The sequence below is a fragment of the Heterocephalus glaber genome, unplaced genomic scaffold (genome assembly GCF_053883595.1).
Source record: "Heterocephalus glaber isolate CG9 unplaced genomic scaffold, H.glaber_assembly_v1.0 deba00001146, whole genome shotgun sequence".
In the NCBI taxonomy this organism is placed as follows: domain Eukaryota; kingdom Metazoa; phylum Chordata; class Mammalia; order Rodentia; family Bathyergidae; genus Heterocephalus; species Heterocephalus glaber.
Genome location: NW_028258203.1, coordinates 223,878 through 241,988, shown reverse-complemented (window position 1 = coordinate 241,988; position 18,111 = coordinate 223,878). Strand labels below are relative to the sequence as shown.

The 18,111-nt window shown below is 38.2% G+C and overlaps 1 pseudogene across 1 annotated transcript in view; it reads left to right on the top strand.

Moving 5' to 3' along the window:
• Nucleotides 1-18,111, top strand: part of LOC106008702 (contactin-associated protein-like 3B) — a 100,495-nt pseudogene that overhangs the window by 7,335 nt on the left and 75,049 nt on the right. The window contains exons 7-9 of the transcript XR_015451055.1: nucleotides 1,130-1,217; nucleotides 17,446-17,657; nucleotides 17,783-18,001. The product of XR_015451055.1 is annotated as a contactin-associated protein-like 3B (transcript). The remainder of the gene's footprint in view (nucleotides 1-1,129; nucleotides 1,218-17,445; nucleotides 17,658-17,782; nucleotides 18,002-18,111) is intronic.

Sequence of the window (18,111 nt, the reverse complement as noted above, 5' to 3'; positions counted from 1 at the left end):
GTAAAAAGAATTGAGATGTGTTATGTGCGTGTATCAACTCTCCACAATGAGTATAATAATTATGTACTGAAAACCTGTACTAACAAAATTTTTTTAAAGAATAAAAAATGATTAAAAAAGAAATCATACCAGAAACCATGCTTTACTAATGTCCTAGGCATTTCTCAAGCCAATCAAGTTGACAATAAAGATTAACCCTCATAGCAATGTTTGTTTAACAATGAGATTGTCAAAGTTACTATTACTATTTGTCAGTTTTTTTGTGGTACTAGGATTGAATTCAGGACCATTCACACCTCAGTTACATCCCAGCCCTATGTTTATTTTGTAGTTTGAGATAGAGTCTTGCTAAATTTCCCGGGTTGGGCTCCAACTTGTGATTCTCCTCCCAGAGTGCTGGGATTAGAGGCAAGTACTACCACACCCAGGTGATTTGATCATTTCAAATATTAAACTAGCCTCATTGGTTTTACTTTACAGGGTAGAAAAATATTTAGTTTATCATTAGTCTAGTATTACTAGCCCAGTAGTTACTATGACTACTAACAATATTCTACTGGATATGAAAGAACAAATTCCATGGCAATTTAATCACAAGGAAAAACTCAACCTCTTGCTTAAAGTGGGAATATATTTTTGAAAAGCATCTGAGTATTTAAATTAAGCTTTGAAATTTAAAATAGCTTGTTTCACTTCTTTGTGGATTGTGCCATTTATATAAACTGGAACAATGAATGAAAATAGAAAGAGGACAGACAGTGAGACAGAGAGAAGTTTGAGGTGACGAAGAAATTGTTAAATGAGTTTTCTTCTGTCTAAGTCATCTACTGTTTGAATCTGACTTCTTTAATCTTGCTGATAGTACTAACATATAGCTCATTGTCTCAGGCACTTTCTCATCACTGAGACAAAGTGCCTGACTCCTGCATCTTAAAGGAGGAGCTTATTTTGGCTCATGATTTTTGTCCGTAGTTGGCTGGCTCCAAGGCAGGAAGGCATGGTGGAAGGGTCTGGTGGAGGAAAGCTGCTCACCTCATGACAGCCAGGAAGCTTTGTCCTTTGATTCCCATTCTTCTATTGTCAAAATCTTTCACATTTCCATGTCTGTTTCTTGTGGATCACTTCATAGGTTAACCAGAGTCCAAGGAGACAAGCCACCCTGTCATCAGGAGCAGAATTCAATGCTGTCAAGTCCTTTGTGTTGGGGACGATTTTAGGTAAGTGGAAGAAAGTGTTTCCCACAAGACACAGCCCTTGTTGTATCCATGAGTGACAGCAAGGTGGAGACTGCACTCTGTCAGCCTGCACCTGTGACCATGAGCCAGTGAGCCAGTGGGTGAGCGATGCTGTCCTGTATAAGTGCTCCCACCCCTCCCCTCTCCCTGGGCAAGCAGGCAGCATGTCAGAAGCATGGTGTTTTTCTAACAATTCAGGAAAGCTAAAATCAAAGCAGATATCAAGTTCACAAATTACATATTATCCAGTGGCCAAATACAGAAGTCATTTAATAATAAAACAAGATTTAAGATTAACAAAAGAGAACCATGAGTTGACATGGGATGTGTCAAGTACTCCGCTTCTCTTGCAAAATCACAGTCTCAATATCCCACAGACATTTTTTTCTGCACCCAGTTATTTGCCATCAAAGCACCAAAATACAAGCACCAAATTCTTTTTTTTTCCCATTAAGTTTATTGGTACATTTTTGGTATAAAATACAATTTCATTCATCATTGGGATCTTGTACCATTATGTGAGTATCTTGGTTCTTTTTTCTCCCCCTTCCCTTGCCCTCCCTTCACCCCCTCCACCCTTCCCTATTTGCAAAGACATTGTTTCCATTTTTTTCCTTTTCTTGTATTTTTTCTTTTCTCTTCTTTCCTTTCCCCTACTCCTCCCACTTCCCCTGCTCCTTTAGACCTTTTCTTCCTGTTACACAATATCAATTAGGCATTTTTAAAATTACAATATAAAGATCTAGGAGATATTACCACAGATTTTACAGAATTTAAAAGGATATAGAAAGCATACTACAAAAATACTTTTTGAAATAAATTCAACAACTTCTAAGAAGTACCTTGGAAGACAAATTAATGAAACTAACTCTGGGGGAAATATAAAATTTGAATAGCACCTATTAAAGAAAGTATATTCCTAGCTTGAAAACCTACCTATATGACAACAACACGCTCATATACATTTGAACTGATAATTTATATCAAACATTTAAAGCAGAAAAAAAAGGAACACTTCTCCCCTCATTTTAGGAACTCAACATTGTGCTAATCCTAAAACTGGATAAAGATAATAGAAGAAAAAAGTATGAACATAGATAGAAATTTGTTTAACAAAATAAACTATTGGAAGTCAGATATGGCAGTATGTAGAAAGTGCTTTTATTATAGGGATGGTAGTGTTGGTTCAGCATTGGAAGATCCACCCCCAAAGGTCATCATTTTAACAGAGGAAAGGAAAAAGCCATATGATCCTCTCACTAGTTGGAGAAAGAGTATTGGACTAAATTCTACAGCTGTTCATGGTAAAAGCTATCAGGAGACTAGAAGTGGAACAGAACCTTCTGAACAGATTAAAGACATGTACTCCATACTTCTAGCAAAAAAGCCTTATATGAGTGGAGAAGATACAATGCTTTCTCCCTAAGGTGGGAAACAAGGGCAGATATGCCTACTCTTCATCTGTCCATTAAACTTTGAAACATAGGCCTAACCCAAAACAGTCTGGTAATAAAAATGACACAATTAGGATAGGATTGGCAAGGTAGAAGCAAAATCCTTATATGTAGATGAAATGATCATCTACAGAGAAAATACTAAGAAATCTCTAGGAGCCCCTAGAACTTGTATTTGAATTTAGCAGGATTAGAAAACACAAGGTATATATAAAAATTCAGCTGTATATATACTTGTTATAAATGAAGAATTGGATATTGAAATTTAAAAGTTATGTAGGAGTACAAAAGACCTAGAAAAGTAAAAAGAAAGAGAAAAAAAACATTGTTGGAAGATGTTTAGTACCTAATTTTAAGACTTCCTCTAAAGCTACAGTAATCAAGGCAGTGCTGGTGTAAGCAAAGACATATACATCATTGGAATAAAACAGAGAATCTAGAAATAGAACCACACATATACGGGCCAGTGAGTTTTGAAAGATTATTTAACATTAACATTTTATAGAATATAAACTCAACTCAAGAGCAGAGGAAAAGATAGTATTTTCAGCAAATGGCACTAGAACACCAGGTATCTGTATATAAAAAATTAACCTCAACCCTTTATTTCCATACATAAAAATAACTTGAAAGGATCTATGAACCTAAATATGAAAGACTAAAACTATAAAACTTTAAGAAGAAATTATAAGGGGAAATGTTCATGAATTTAGGGTAGGCAAGAACTTCCTAGGATACAAAAAACATGATGTATAAAAGAAAAAAACTGATAAATGAACTTTAGAACCTTAAATGGCATCATTAAAATGAAAAGTAGTCCTTAAACAGACCATATTTACAATGCATATAACCTATTATCAGAATATATAAAGAACTCTTGCAGCTCATTAATAGACAACCCAATGAAAAAGTAAACACAAGAAGATGATAAATAGCCAGTTACAGCACAAGGAAAGGTGTGGACCACTACAATCAGAAAAATACTAATCAGTACAATAACAAAATTGAATTATACACTCAGGGAGATGAAGTTAAAAGTTTTTAAAGTCTTGTCATGACTTTTTCTTTTTGTTGGATTCTCCCCCTTTGCGTTTAATTTGTCACGCCCAATGGATTCTTTCTGCTGGGCTTCCTGGGGTTGTGATCGCCATTGTCTTTTCCTAGGATATTGTCTAAAATTTAATACATCACTCCCAGTTCTTCTTGCATTGAGGGTTTGCATTGAGAAGTCTGCTGTGATTCTGATGGCCTTTCCTTTGTATGTGATTTGTTTCTTTTCTCTCACTGCTTGTAGAATTTTGTTCTTCTGTTGGGTTTCTGGAATCCTAACTATTATATGCCTATGTGTAGATTGTTTTTGATCAAGGCTAAGTTGGAGTCCTATATGCCTCACTTATCTGTATATCAAGTTCTTTTCCCCTCCTTGGGAAGTTTTCTGCCATCACTTCTGTGAAGAGTTTTTTTATGTCATCTGCACTTTCTCCTGTTTCTTCATTGATTCCAATCAGTCTTATGCAATAGCATTGTCTAGCAGCTGCTGGATTGATTTCTCGTGGTCCCTTACAATTTTAAAGCAATTTTTCTTTTCCTGGTCACTAATTGCAATCTTATTTTCTATATCTGAAATTCTGTCCTCATATTGGTTCATTCTGCTGCATAGACTTTCAATGGACTTTTTAATCTCCTGGAAATCTGTTTGTATCTGTTTTATGGATTCTATTTGTTTCCTATGTTGGGATTCCATCATGTTCCTCAGATCCTCTATTTTTTTTAATCTGTGTCCTCTCTAGATTTATTAATCATGTCTTGTACTATGGGTACAATCTCTCCTGTTATCTGAGAAATTATTTCTGATTTCATTTTTTCGAGATCCTCTTTTGTTGCCAGTTCAGGGAGTCCAGGTGGTTGACTATCAGATTGTTCCATCTCATTTCCCTTTGGGGTTGCTCTAGATGATCTGGAAGTCTGTTTTGGGGGCTTGTTTACGTGTCTTCTCATTTCCACGGCAGGGGGCACCACATTCTTTATGCCTTTCTTCCCTTTTCATCATGAATTGTATTGAAATAAAAATAAATTTTGAAAGTTATATATCTTTTTTTTCTAAACATATATAAATTACACATTTTCTTGACATTTAAATGTAATGTGGGGAAATTCCTTCTGCATGTGTTCATTATTCCTGATCTAGTGGTACCGAACACTAACCTGGCTCTGCTTTGTCCAAGTAATGGATAGAATCGTTATTATTTTTTCAGTTAAAAGCACCAAAATTTTGGGGATGATTTCTTCTACTCCTTACATAGTAGCACAAACCTGAGAGTGGTAGAGAAGACACATGAGTTTTTATTTGAAATATATAAGTATCATAACTATTGAAGGTGTCATAGTTTTAAAAAGAATGATGAGCAGTAAAAGGAAATGTGACTCAGTGCTTTTTCACGGAATTCTCATGAATGATCAAAATGATGTGTGATGTTTAGATAGTGCAGCCTGACAGTTCTGTGCTGGTCACATGCTATTAAATATGCAGATTGAGCTTATTTAGATATTTGAATTCTTTGCTGTAGGAGTTTAGTTTTGGGATGGTACAGATGATAAAGTTCCTCTCAAAGCTGTGGTTCTGCATCATCATCGTGCATTGTGCTCTGTCGACAAGAGGAGCAGCTGGTGCTGTTGGTCCTTTTGTGTGATTCAGTATTCTAGTTACATTCCTCTCCTTTGGAAATTGTGATTGAGCTAGCTAAAGTAGAAATAAAAATGATACTACTGTAGTTGTTTCACATGTAGTGTTGGGAGATGCTCATTGCTGTTGCAGCCCACTGTGGAGATTGGTCTTCTAGATTCTAACACACTGGCTCCATTTCCTGAGCATTTCTGTATAGTCATGTTGTCACAATGCAAACATATAGTAGATTTTTATTCTATTAAAATCAGTAGCAGAGTACTGGAAACCATAAAAAATTGGAAAAGTAAATGAAAGAAACTGCTCCACAACTGTCAGCCACAGAGTAATAAAATAGAATTAGGTAGAGAAAGTTATGAAAGACAGTGCTGAGTTGTAGACAATAGTGAAATGGAACCTAGTCCTTGGCAGTTGACTGAACTCTGTTAAAACTGTTTTTAACATGCAGGTGAGTGGGGAGATGATGAGCAATTGGTATGGAGCCTTAGAAGGAATTTTGGAAGCTTTTCATTTCTTGCACAGCTGGCTGAGTATACTGAGCTGAATGCTGTATATTTCAGTATCACTAGAAGAGTGCATCTTGACTGTTCTCAGCACAGACTTAAAATGTTTGAGGTGATGGTCAGTTGACTTAATTTGGTCAATACCACTGTATTAAAATCATAATATCACCACTTTATACTTCATAAATAGAAGATCTGTAATTTGTCATTATATAATTTTAAAAAATACATAAGTAGAGATCTTCCTCCCTGTTTTAAACTTTTGTCTTTGCCCAGGTTGGTAGTTCCAATCCTTGGTTTGAGCAGAGTGAGTAATTGCCATCTTGGGGTACCATCCTGAGCTGTACTTTGGTGGTGTGGGTGCAGTCTTTGAGTATAGACATAGTTGATATCTGCCTTCTGTGAGTCAATCCCTCCTTCATTGCCAGAGCAGATGCCTATGTGTAACAGCAATATTGAACTAATTAACATATGCATTTCCTCACATACTTATCATTTTGATAGTGAGAACACTTAAGTCTTCTCTCAAAGATTTTATTTTGTATCCTTTCACCAATATTTTCCCAACCATGACCTCTACAGCCCCAGTAACCACCATTCTAGTCTCTACTTTTATGAGTTCAGCTTTTACATTTCATGTGTAAGCAGTGAGATCATGTGGTATTTCTCTTCCTGTCCCTGGCTTATTTCACTTAACATAATCTTCTTTCTGGTTCATCCATATTGTTGCAAAAGACAAGATTTCCTAGAAATCTAGCCAGAGCAATTAGGCAAGAGAGCTTATTTCACTTAGCATAATGTCCTTTCTGGTTCATCCATATTGTTGCAAAAGACAAGATTTCCTAGAAATCTAGCCAGAGGAATTAGGCAAGAGAAAGAAATAAAAGGCATCCAAACTAGGAAGGAAAGTTTAAATTTTCCCAGTTTGTAGATGACTTATATTTAAAAAACCATATAGACTGCACTATAAAACTGCTAGAATTGCTAAACAAAGTCAGTAAAGTTACAGGCTGAACAGTATTCCATTGTGTGTGCAAAGCACAGTGTCTGTCTGTTTATCCACTAATGGACACACAGGTTGATTCCATGTCCTGGAAATTGTGTATAGTACAGCAGTGAACAGGGAGTGTAGGTATCTGATGCGGTGATTTCAGTTCCTTTTCATATATACCCAGAAGTAGGATTACTGGATCCTATGTTAGTTATATTTTTAATATTTTGGGACCTTCCATACTGTTTTCCATAGCGAGTGTAGTAATTTGTATTTTCACCAACAGTGTGCAACTCCCTTTTCTCCACATCCTTGTCAACACTTGTTACTTTTTGTCTTTTTGATGATAACCATTCTGTGTGAGGTGATTTCTCACTGCAGTTTTAATTTGTATTTCCCTGATGATCAGTGAAATTGAGTATTTATTTCATATATCTGTATGCCTTTTTTTGCACCAGTTTTTTATTTTTTATTTTAGTTTATTACTGCATGTGTGTAGTACATAAGGTTGACATGCCTTGTGTGCAGTTGGTAGCTGTACATCACGCATCTGAATTCCTGTTTCAGTCCCTTCCCTCTCCTCCCTGCCCCTTCCACCCATCCTTGATCCTCTTCCTTTTTTCTGACATTTATAGTATATGATTGCCCATTTTAAACTGGATTCTTTTCCTCCTATTGAGTTTCTTACACACTTTGAATACCACTCTGTTGATCATTTTCCTTTGCTGTGTGGAAGCTTTTTGGTTGGTGTAATGCATTTTCTATTTTTGTTTTTGACATCTATGCTTTTTGGGTCATATCCAAAAAAGACATCATCCAGACCATTAAGAAGCATTTTCCTTGTTTTTTTAACTGTATAGTTAGTATACAGTTGTATAGTTTTAAGTCTTATGTTTACCGTTTAATCAATTTTGGGTTTTTTTTGTATGATGTGAGATAAGAACTGATTTTATTCTTCTGCCTGTGGATATCCAGTATTCCAAACACCACTTGTTGAAGAGTCTGGCCTTTTCCTACTGTATGTTCTTCATGTCTTTGTCAAAATTCAGTTGGCTGTAAATGCATAGGTCTATTTCTGGGTTCCTTGCTTGGTTCCATTGGCCTGTGTGTCTGTTTTATGCCAGCACTATGCCATCTTGATTACTATACTTTTGTAGTATATTTTGCAGTGATGTAGTGTGATACCTCTGACTTTAGGTTTTTTGTTTTGTTTTTCTCAAGATTTTTGGCTATTTTAAGATTTTTCCTATGTCTATCAAAACTTTTATTGGAATTTTGATGGGGATTCATTTTATCTGCAGGCTGCTTTAAATAGTATAGGAATTTTGGCAAAATTAATTCTTCATATCCATGGGTATCTTTCCATTGACTTGTGTCTTCAGTTTTTGGGGTTTTTTGGTACTGGGGTTAAACTTGGGACCTTGCGCCTGCGCGGCCGGCACTGGAGCAGCTGAGCTACATCCCTAGCCCCTGTCTTCGTGTTTTTCACAGTTTTCATAAATAGATCCTATACCTACTTGTTTAAGTTCATTGCTAAAAATTTAATTATTTTATAGCTATTGAAAATAGTATTTAAAAATTTTCCTTTTTCAATAATTTGTTCCTATTGCATAGAAATGCTACTGATTTTTGCATGTTGATATTGTATCCTGTAACTTTACTGAATTTATTCATCAATCTTAGCAGATTTTTGGTGGCGTCTACAGGGTTTTCTAAATATAAGATTATGTCATCTGGAAACATGGACAGTTTAACTTCTTCCCTTTCCAGTTTGGATGCCTTTTATTTCTTTTGCCTAATTGCTCTGGCTGGACTTTCAGGATTTTGTGAATAAAAGTAGCAAGAGGAAGCATCACTGTCTTGTTCCTGAGGTTAGATTTAACTTTTCCGATGAGAGTGCTGTTGCTGTCTGTGTGTTGTGTGTGGTGGTGATATGCTTTGAGTCCTCACTTCTTCTCTTTTTGTAACACATAAGTTTTTGTTTAGTGGCAGCTATGAGGTTTGCGTAAAATATCTTATAATAATCTATTTTAAATTGATAACTTTGGTCACATAAAGTGAATGTTTTTACTTCCTTGCCTCCATATCTTATGTTTTCAATCAGTTTACATATTTTAATATTTTGAATCCTTTAACAAATTATTCTCACTATTATTTTTAATTAACTTATTGTTTTGTTTTGTTTGTTTGGTATCGGGGATTGAACTCAGGTCCTTGCACTTGTGAGGCAGGCAGCGCAACCACTGAGCTAAATCCCTGGCCCAATTAATTTATTGTTTAACCTTCCTACTAAAGATACAAGTGATTTGCACACCCCACTGTATTAGAGTATTCTGAATTTGTGTACTTACTTTTATTAATGAATTTATAGTCATGTTTTTATAGGGCTATCATCTTTTTCTTTCATCTTGAAGGATTCTCTTTCATAATTCATGTAAGTCAAGTCTGGTGGTGATGAATTGCCTCAGCTCTTGTCTGGGAAACTAGCTCTTCCATTTCTGAAGGACAGCTTTGCTGTGTAAACTATTTTTGTTTGGCACTTTTTTTCAGCACTTTAAATACATCATCCCACCCTGGCTTGGCCACTAGCCTTACTGGGGCTTACTTATATTTGATATGTTCCTTTCTCTTGAGGCTTTCAGGATCCTTTTTGTCTCTGACTTCTGAAAGTTTAATTATAGTATGTCTTGATATAAGCTTGTTTGGATTGAGTCTGATTTGACGTCTTTGACCTTCTGGTACCTGAGTATTTATATATTTCTCTCGATTTGGAAAATTTACTGCCATTATTTCTTCAAATAAATTTTCTGGCCCTTTATCTTTTTCTTCTGTTTAAACTACTATAATTTGAATATCTCCTCTTTTGATGTTACTTTATAAATCCTGGAAGATTTTTCATCTCTTTTCATTTTTCTTTTTTAAAATTCTGTTTTCAAATAATCTATCATCATATTTACAGATTCCTTGCTTTTGTCCCTAGTATGCATGTAGACTTTACTGTACATTTTGAATATCTAGTAGAAAGTCTTGCACTTGACTTTATAAGTAAGACTTGGAATATAACAGGGAATATAGATATAAAATAGTGTCCATGTCTAATTTAATTTATTCCTATGATTACTTACCCAAATGTTCTCTGGGAAAATGGTTAGGCATCCACTTCCAGGGCAAGGTAAGTTATGGCTCAGAAGTGAAGCATTTCCCAAGTATGCCTGAAGCCCTGGGCTCCATCCCCAGCATCACAAAAAGAAAAAGGAATCAATGTCTGATTCTTTTGTTCTTCTTCAGCAAAAGACTGACACACCTAATCCAGTAACATAAAATTTTATATAATCAATGGTCAAGTAGGATTCATTCTACAGGTTCATTCTTAAGGTTCATTCAACAGATTAAAATCAGTCAATATCATGTACTGTACTGATAAAGAACAAAAATCATATGATCACCTTAGTGGACACAGAAAAAGCATTTGGAAAAAATCCAGCCTGCTTTTGTAGTAAAAATACTGAACAAACTAAGAACAGAAAGAAACTTCCTCATGTGGTAAAGCCATCTACAAGAGACCCATACCTAAGGTCACATTCAACCTTGGAAGACCAGAAATCTACCCCTTCAGATCAGAAATAAGACAGGAATGAGTGCTCTGATGACTTTTAGCCAAGATTGTAATACAGGTTCTAAACAGGAGTACTAATTATTTTAAACAAGAAAAAGAATAACAGTATCCAGATTAAAAAGGAAGAAGTAAAATATTTCTAATTTTAGAGGATGTGATCCTATAAAGAAACCACAAAATAGCTATTAGAGCTATTAATAGTCTTAAAGCTGCAGTGCTCAAGATCAACACACAAAAACCCCAGTGTATCGCTATGTATGAGGAATAAATAACATGAAATTAGAATAAAAATAAAATGTAAGTTCCTCTTATAATAGCATCAACAAGGGTAAACTATTTGGGAATAATTTTAATAAAAGAAGTGTAATATATGTCTACTGAGAACTATGCGGTATTGTTGAAAGGAATTATAAAAAATCTACATACACATAAAGACATCCTTTTTTCATGAATTGGAAGACTTAATCTTGCTAAGATTGTAAAATTCCCCAGATTTAACCACATATTCAACACAATCCATATCAAAATCCAAACAGCCTTTTTGATCGATATATTACATTGCTATCCAATTTATTTGAATTAGCTTGTATATAGTATATTTCTTTTCTTTGAAGGCTTTCATTTAGAATAGCAATTCATACAAAAATGCAAGTGCCTACAATTAGCCAAAAAAAAAAAAAATCTTGTTAAGAAGGCTGAAGTTGGAGGTCTTCCACTTCTTGACTTCAAAACAAAGTATAAATTCATAAGTAATCAGTGCTGTGTGGGGCTGGCATAAGAACAGACATTCAGATAAATGGAACTGAATTGAATTGAAACTGGCTTTTGACACTAGCGCCAGGGCCATTTGGGAGGAGAAAGAATGTCCTCAGAAAAGATGCTGAGCAACTGGGTGTCTGTATGTTAACAACAGAAATGATGCTTGGCCCTTACATCACAGAGTGTACAAATTAATCTAATGTGGGTGGCAGATCTAAATCTAGAAGCTAGTATTATAAAACTTTTTGAGCAAAACATACGTAAGTTTTTTGACCTTTGGTTAAGCAATGGTTTCTCCCATAAGGTTTTTTTTTAAAAAGCCTTGGATGAAATCATGTTTTCTCAAAAGTATAAACAAAAAAGAAAAATAGATAAATTGTACTTTGTCGAAATGAAAAATCTTTATAATTTAAAGACTGCCAGGAAAGTGAAGAGAACTTATAAAGTGAGAGGAAATATTTGAAAAGCATATATTTGACAAGGGATTTATGTAAAGAAGCCTTACAATTAAATAAAAAGGCAAGGACCACATTTTTAAATCCTGAAGGATCTGAACAGATGTTTCTCCAAAGAAAATATGCAAATGGCCAAACCAAGGAGATGTTCAATATCCTTAGTCATAAAGAAAGTACAAATCAAAACCATACTATTTCACAACCAATAGGACAACTGTAACATAGGAACAGACAATATAATAAGTGCTGATAAGCAATTTGTAAAATCTGGAACTCAAGCTTTACTAGTGAGAAGTAGAATGATGCAGGCATTGTGGAAAACAGTTCCACAATTCCTTAAAAAGTCTATCTCAATAATAAAAAAAATCATGAAGATTTATTTGTCAAAGCCTTTGTTCCTGCACGGGTGCACTGGGAGAGCTAGAACATGGGGCCATAATGGGACATTCACTCCAAAGTAGGAATGAGTGTATTCAAGAAAAGGATTGGATGTAAGAGAAAAAAGAACAGGTAGGGCCTGGTGCTCAGGACCCCTGACAAAAAGCTGTGGGATTCCAAGGGGAACCTGGATAAGCCACATCACAATTCTGAGTAGAACTAAAGAGCAGCAAGCATGTAGAGTAAGAGCACTATTTTTCATGCAAAAGGCTAAGAAAGACTATTAATGTGTAATTATGAGAAAAGTCGATATCATTTACTAGAGACTATTCTCCAAGCCTGTCCTCACTGTCCCACGTGGAAACAAGGATGAAAGACAGTTTGCCTGGAGGTCCCTTTTTGATGAGCAGAGAACATGTGCCCTCCCCATCATCAGGACCTACGTATCTTAGAAGATCCCCACCTGTGCAGCTGCATGTGGTTGTACATGCCTGTTAATCTCAGCATTCTGGGAGGCTGAGGCAGGAAGATTGCATGTTTAGGACCAGCCTGGGCAATTTAGTAACTTATTGAGACTCTGTCTCAAAATAAAAACTGAAAAAGGCTAGGGTAGTAGCTCAGTGCAGAGGCCCCAGGTTCAATCTCCAGTGCCTAAATAAATAAACAAATAAAGCCAGTCTGACAGAATCTAGCATGTGGGAATGAGGCTGGAGAAGGAAGACAAAAATCAGATTTTCTATGCTGAAATAGCTGCTGAAGAAGATGAAAAACAACTAGGATGAAACATAGAACTCAAGATTTAAGTGAAAACAGATAAGGAAATTAAAATTAATATACTTTTCCAAAATTTCACTGAGGAACAGAATCATCACCAATCATTCTTAAACTGTAGATTAGAATTTTATGTAGAGGGCTAGGGATTTAGGTCAGTGGTGCCACCGCCTGCCTCACAAGTGCAAGGTCAATCCCCAGTGCCAAAATAAAAAGGAAAGAATTTTATGTAGATGAAATTTGTAAATCCATAGGGCCAAAAGACTAAGAGAGAAAAAATAGGAGGGAAAATAATACCTATGGGGGCACTGGGTCTAGAATATCTGAGTTGAATTATTGAGGATACAGAGAGAGAATCCAAAGCAGACAATTATTATATATTTTTAAATTAGGTAATTTTTCCAAGGTAAAGAAAAACTGGAATTGCAGATTGAAAGGACTAATGAGAAAAGACACATCTGGGAAAATTCTGATGAAATTCCTGAAATATGAAACCACAGGAAAAAAATCACCTTTCTCAGCAGAAATTTCTATAATCAAAACATAATGATTTGGGCATCAGAATCCAACATCTCATTTGTAGCAGTGGAATCGGAAATGGTGGAATAAAAATGTTACACTACTAAGATGAGTGAATGGGCTACAACTCAGACATCTAATCTATAATTTATCTAACAAGGTTAAAAGAACTATTTGAGGATAACAAAGAGGGATTGAGTTTAAACACTAACCATACATTCTATTCCAGAAAACAGTAGATTATTACATAAATCAAAAAATGAGGCAAAACCATGACCTCAAATTAGGAGAATATTAATGGGCCAGGAAACAGTGTAGGCACCAAAGCTTCCCATGTGAATTTACACCCAGTGTGCACACATAGCTGAATGAGCACTTCATACCCTCAAATCCACATACATATGTACAAATACTAAGTAGAAATTCCTGAAATAGTGGCAAGTACAGTTCAGACAATGTATCATCAGTGCTGCTTCAGCACTAGCGCTATCTGCAGAGGTGAAACTCAGTTATCTCTACAAGCTCAGAATTAGCCAAATGTCTGCCTTGGATGCTTTTCTTACCCTAGCCAGATAGTGTTCATATCAGGCTCTGACCAAGAAAGCAGCTGCGGGAAGTGTTCTTTTTGCTCAAAGCTAGGATTGTTAATTGACTGGTAATACGTTTTCCCCCCAGTAATTTAGCCTTAGAAAAGTCCCATGTTGCTGTTGTAGCATTTTCTCATTTTCTGTCTTCTTGGCATTCTTTCAAGCATATTAAGCAAGGATGAATTTCTTTAAAAATATACAGTATATTTTCAGGATGCAAAATAAAAGAGTGATCCTTAAAGAATCTTCTATATTTATAATTGAATTATCCCAAGCTCATTTTACATTAGTAAACTTGCAATCTACTAGGAATTAAGAAAAGACTGCTGAAATAATAAGGTAAAGGCTAATAGGAATAAAGATGAAGACCTGTAATTAGATTCAAGAAACTCATTCCCTGAGTAGAGGCTTCAGGGTATATTGGTTAACCTGTCAATCTAAAAAGCAAACAAGTACAAAACATTATCCAAAGAATAATGATGTCTATTTGGTCTTGGTAGAGCATGCCATAGTAATCAATGAGCCTACTCTGGGAGGTTTAAGACAAAAATGAGATTACATCAGATATTTAAAAACAATAGTCCTTGGCCACAGTAATTAAGTGATGCAAGAATAGCATCAGGCAAGGTAGGGCCAATACTGCTTGGTGGATGTCCTCGCAGAAGTCCTTTTTGTGTGAGATCATAGTGGCCACTGCTCTGTGCTCTGTGCTTGTGCTTTTGAGACTTTTGTTGTAGCTTTTAGTAGGCAGTCATGAACCAGACCCCTTTCTTAGTAACCTAAGAACCTCCTGGCTTTACTTACTTTATTTTTTCCCCTAGGGCTGAGCATTTTGATTCTGACCTTCACATTTCTGTCATATTAGTGGTAATGAGGGCGATGTCTTTAGGTACCCTGACTTTAACACTCAGTAAAGCTCAGTGGTGTAAGGTAACAGTCAGCTCCAGAAGTGCATTTTTAGCTAAAGGCCATGCAAGTTACCTTTTACAGCAAGGTGGGCCCTCTGTTCTCATCAGACTGTGCTAGACAGTGCTACACATTAGAAACAGTTTCAACAGCCAAAATATCCACAGAAAGATGAGTTGTATGGTGTTGGGACTGTTTATTCTTTGATTGCAAAAACATATATTGCATAAATTTTATGTAACAGACACTAAGCTAAGGGCTAGAAGCCAAGACTAGCACACAGGCTGCTGAGCAGCAGCTTGCTACCTGTTATGTGAAAGCAGCATTTAATTCAAGGAGACTGACCTTCGGTTACAGTGGCATAGGCAGGTATAGTCTAGGTCTTGTGTATGACAAGCAACAAATTGCAAGCATACACCAGGCAGCTAGTCACAAGCAGGTATATTTATCGAAGATCACAGGAGACTGCTTAGGCCAAGTCTGTCCCAACAAAAGGTAAGGCACAGACAGAGAAGTGGTGCTGGCATGACAGAAAAGCAAACAGCATACAGAAGCATCGACAGTGCCCAGTGAATCAGGTTTTTGGAATTTAAAGGATATGCACTTCAGCCCAGGTGCCTCCCTGAATTTCTGAGCATGATTGACAGGAATGATTGACAGGGTGCTGTGCCATCTCAGGGGCTCTCAACATGCTCACTTGTCCTTGAAACTCTGATCTTAATTACATGCATGATGTGTGGTACATATCTGTGAACTTGCTATGAGGTTAGAGTAACGTGAAGGTCACTGAAGATCAGGCTAGAAGACAGTACACATGTGCTCTCACCTAGAGGATCAACGATGTCCTTGGTTTTTGTTATTTTGTTTTCTATTTCTCTTAAAACAGTGGAAGGAGGAATGGTCATAGAGTGCTGCTTAGGATTAAATTGACAGAAGGGGGTGGCTTCCTCAGCTCCATTGTTTGTACCTGGACCTACTTCTCTAACTGATGCTTGGAGTAAGGGCCCGGAGTGAGGGGTCAATCCCAGGGCCTCAGAGTTCAAGTGCCCTCGGACAGTGATAATAACAAGAGCCTGTTATTCTTCACAGTGTCTAGCACATAATACATATCTCATCAAATTATCTATTGCTGTGTATGGTATATTATCAGGAAAAAGAGACAAGAAAGTAGTGCCCCTCAAAAACTCAAATCCAAAAGAAATTAAAGGACTGTCTTCTGATAGTTTACAACATCAAGACAGAATGAGTCTCAGCTGAGATTGTCAATATGAACTTCAAGACTGGTTAGGGAGCCAATTGAAAGACACAGGTTATACACATATATGCTATGGAAAGGAACATGCATTCACTCAAGCAGAAAGAACAGTGTAATGATCCCTGTGTACCAGCCCTCAGTGGGAGCCATAGTGAACATATCCAGAAGATAGTAGCAGAACAAAACCAAGATTACCTTGCTGAGAAGGGGATGAACACGAGGCCTCTGCATTCAGGTTGCTCCATCTGAGCAATCTGAGTGTTCTACTTGTAATATTTTCTTGCTAACCTTAGGCCATTATAGGATAGGAATAGAGGCATTAGTGTATTATGCTGAGGATTAAAATTATAACCTGGGTCAATCAAAACACCATAAATTCTTGAGCACTATTGGTCATTAGAAAGAGTCAGCATGCCTTTTTCCCCATGAGTAGTGAAATAGTTAACTCCATACAAACAGCATAAACCTGAGTCCATTGTCTCATGAAGTTGAAGAATGAAACTGCAGACAAAAGGACATTAGGAGTTTATTGGAAATGAGAAAAACAGCTCCTGGTTTGGGAGGGGGTGTTTCCACCAGTGCTTTCTTTGTTTTGGTCTGTATAGATGAGCAGAGCATGGAAGGCTTTGTTATGTAGAGTTTGAAACAATCAGTTACTCTCTGGGAAACCAGTTACTCTGCATTTGTCAGTTCTTCCACGTCTAGCCTGGAGATAGGGAAGAGCTGTCAACTGACAGCATAGCTGCCTAACACAGTTCTTTCCCGGGAGGGAGGGTTTTTATCTGCCCACTCTTATACAACACTTTATACTTTCCCCTGTGTTTTCTTTTACATTTATAAGCTTGATCAGCTGCATGGCTTGAATTAGCGCTTAACTCCCAGTGTGTGCTATTTTCTTGTTATCTGTCTTGGGCCACCCCTCACTGGGTGCCGACTCAGTAAGTAAAATGTCTTTCGCAGCAGGAGCCTGGCACAGACCCCTGGCATACTGGGCATATCCACAAGTCTTCCTCTGCTGGGGAGAGGATGTTCTCTGCCTGACATTTAAACGTGTGAAGTTTACATCTAAGCCCTTGTTCAGATTTCATGCCTATTGATCTTGGAAAGGCAGACAGAATAGTCACTGGAATTAATAAATTGATATTCTGGCCTCCCCCGGCAGCGTCTGCTCTTAGCCTTGAATACTAGTGACCAGAATACTAGTGACTGACTGGCCTCGTTCGCAGCGAGGTGGGGTCCTGGGGGCAGGGCTCCAGGCCCTGGAGGGAGGCAAGGCCTGGCCCGGCCTGCAGCGGCCCTGCCCTAACCGTGTGTCCCCTTCTTCCGTCTGCAGGCCCTTCCCGCACCGACCCGGATACGCGGCGAGCGGCTGCGCGGGGCTTCACCGGCTGCCTGTCCGCCGTGCGCTTCGGCCAAGCCGCCCCCCTGAAGCTGGCGCGGGGCCCGGGCGCCGCCTCGCGGGTCACCATGCGTGCCCACGTGGTCTCCGGGGCGCACTGCACTGAGGGGGCGCGCAGACTGGGCCCCGGCCGGCGGGGGTCGCAGGTACGTGGCTCAAAGTGCCCCGCCCCGCCCCTGCCTTTCCCGTGGTCCTCGCAGTTCTGGCCACCGCCGGGTGTCTCCGGGTCAGTGACTCCTCCTGTCGCCCGTCTCACCCTTTGCTGCTGCAGGTCGCTCTGGACCAGGAGATGGGGGCGAGCCTTCAGGGAGGGCAGACGGAGGCTTCTCCGCGGCCGCGGCCGTCGGAGGTAACGGTGCTGACGGTGGCCGGCAGTGCAGCGGTGCGGGCCTTTGCTGCCGCCCAGCGTGGTCGGCCGGGGGCGCCTCGGGAGGCAGTGAAAGCATCGGGGTTCCTGGGAAGCACGCCCGGGAGGCGAGCACCGCCAGTCGTGAGTGGGGGACGGGCCCTGAATGCCGCCGCCGCCGCCGCCCGGCGGACGCGCTTCGCAACCTGCTGCAGGGCTCCTCGTGTAAACCGAGTCCGAGAGTAATCTCGCAG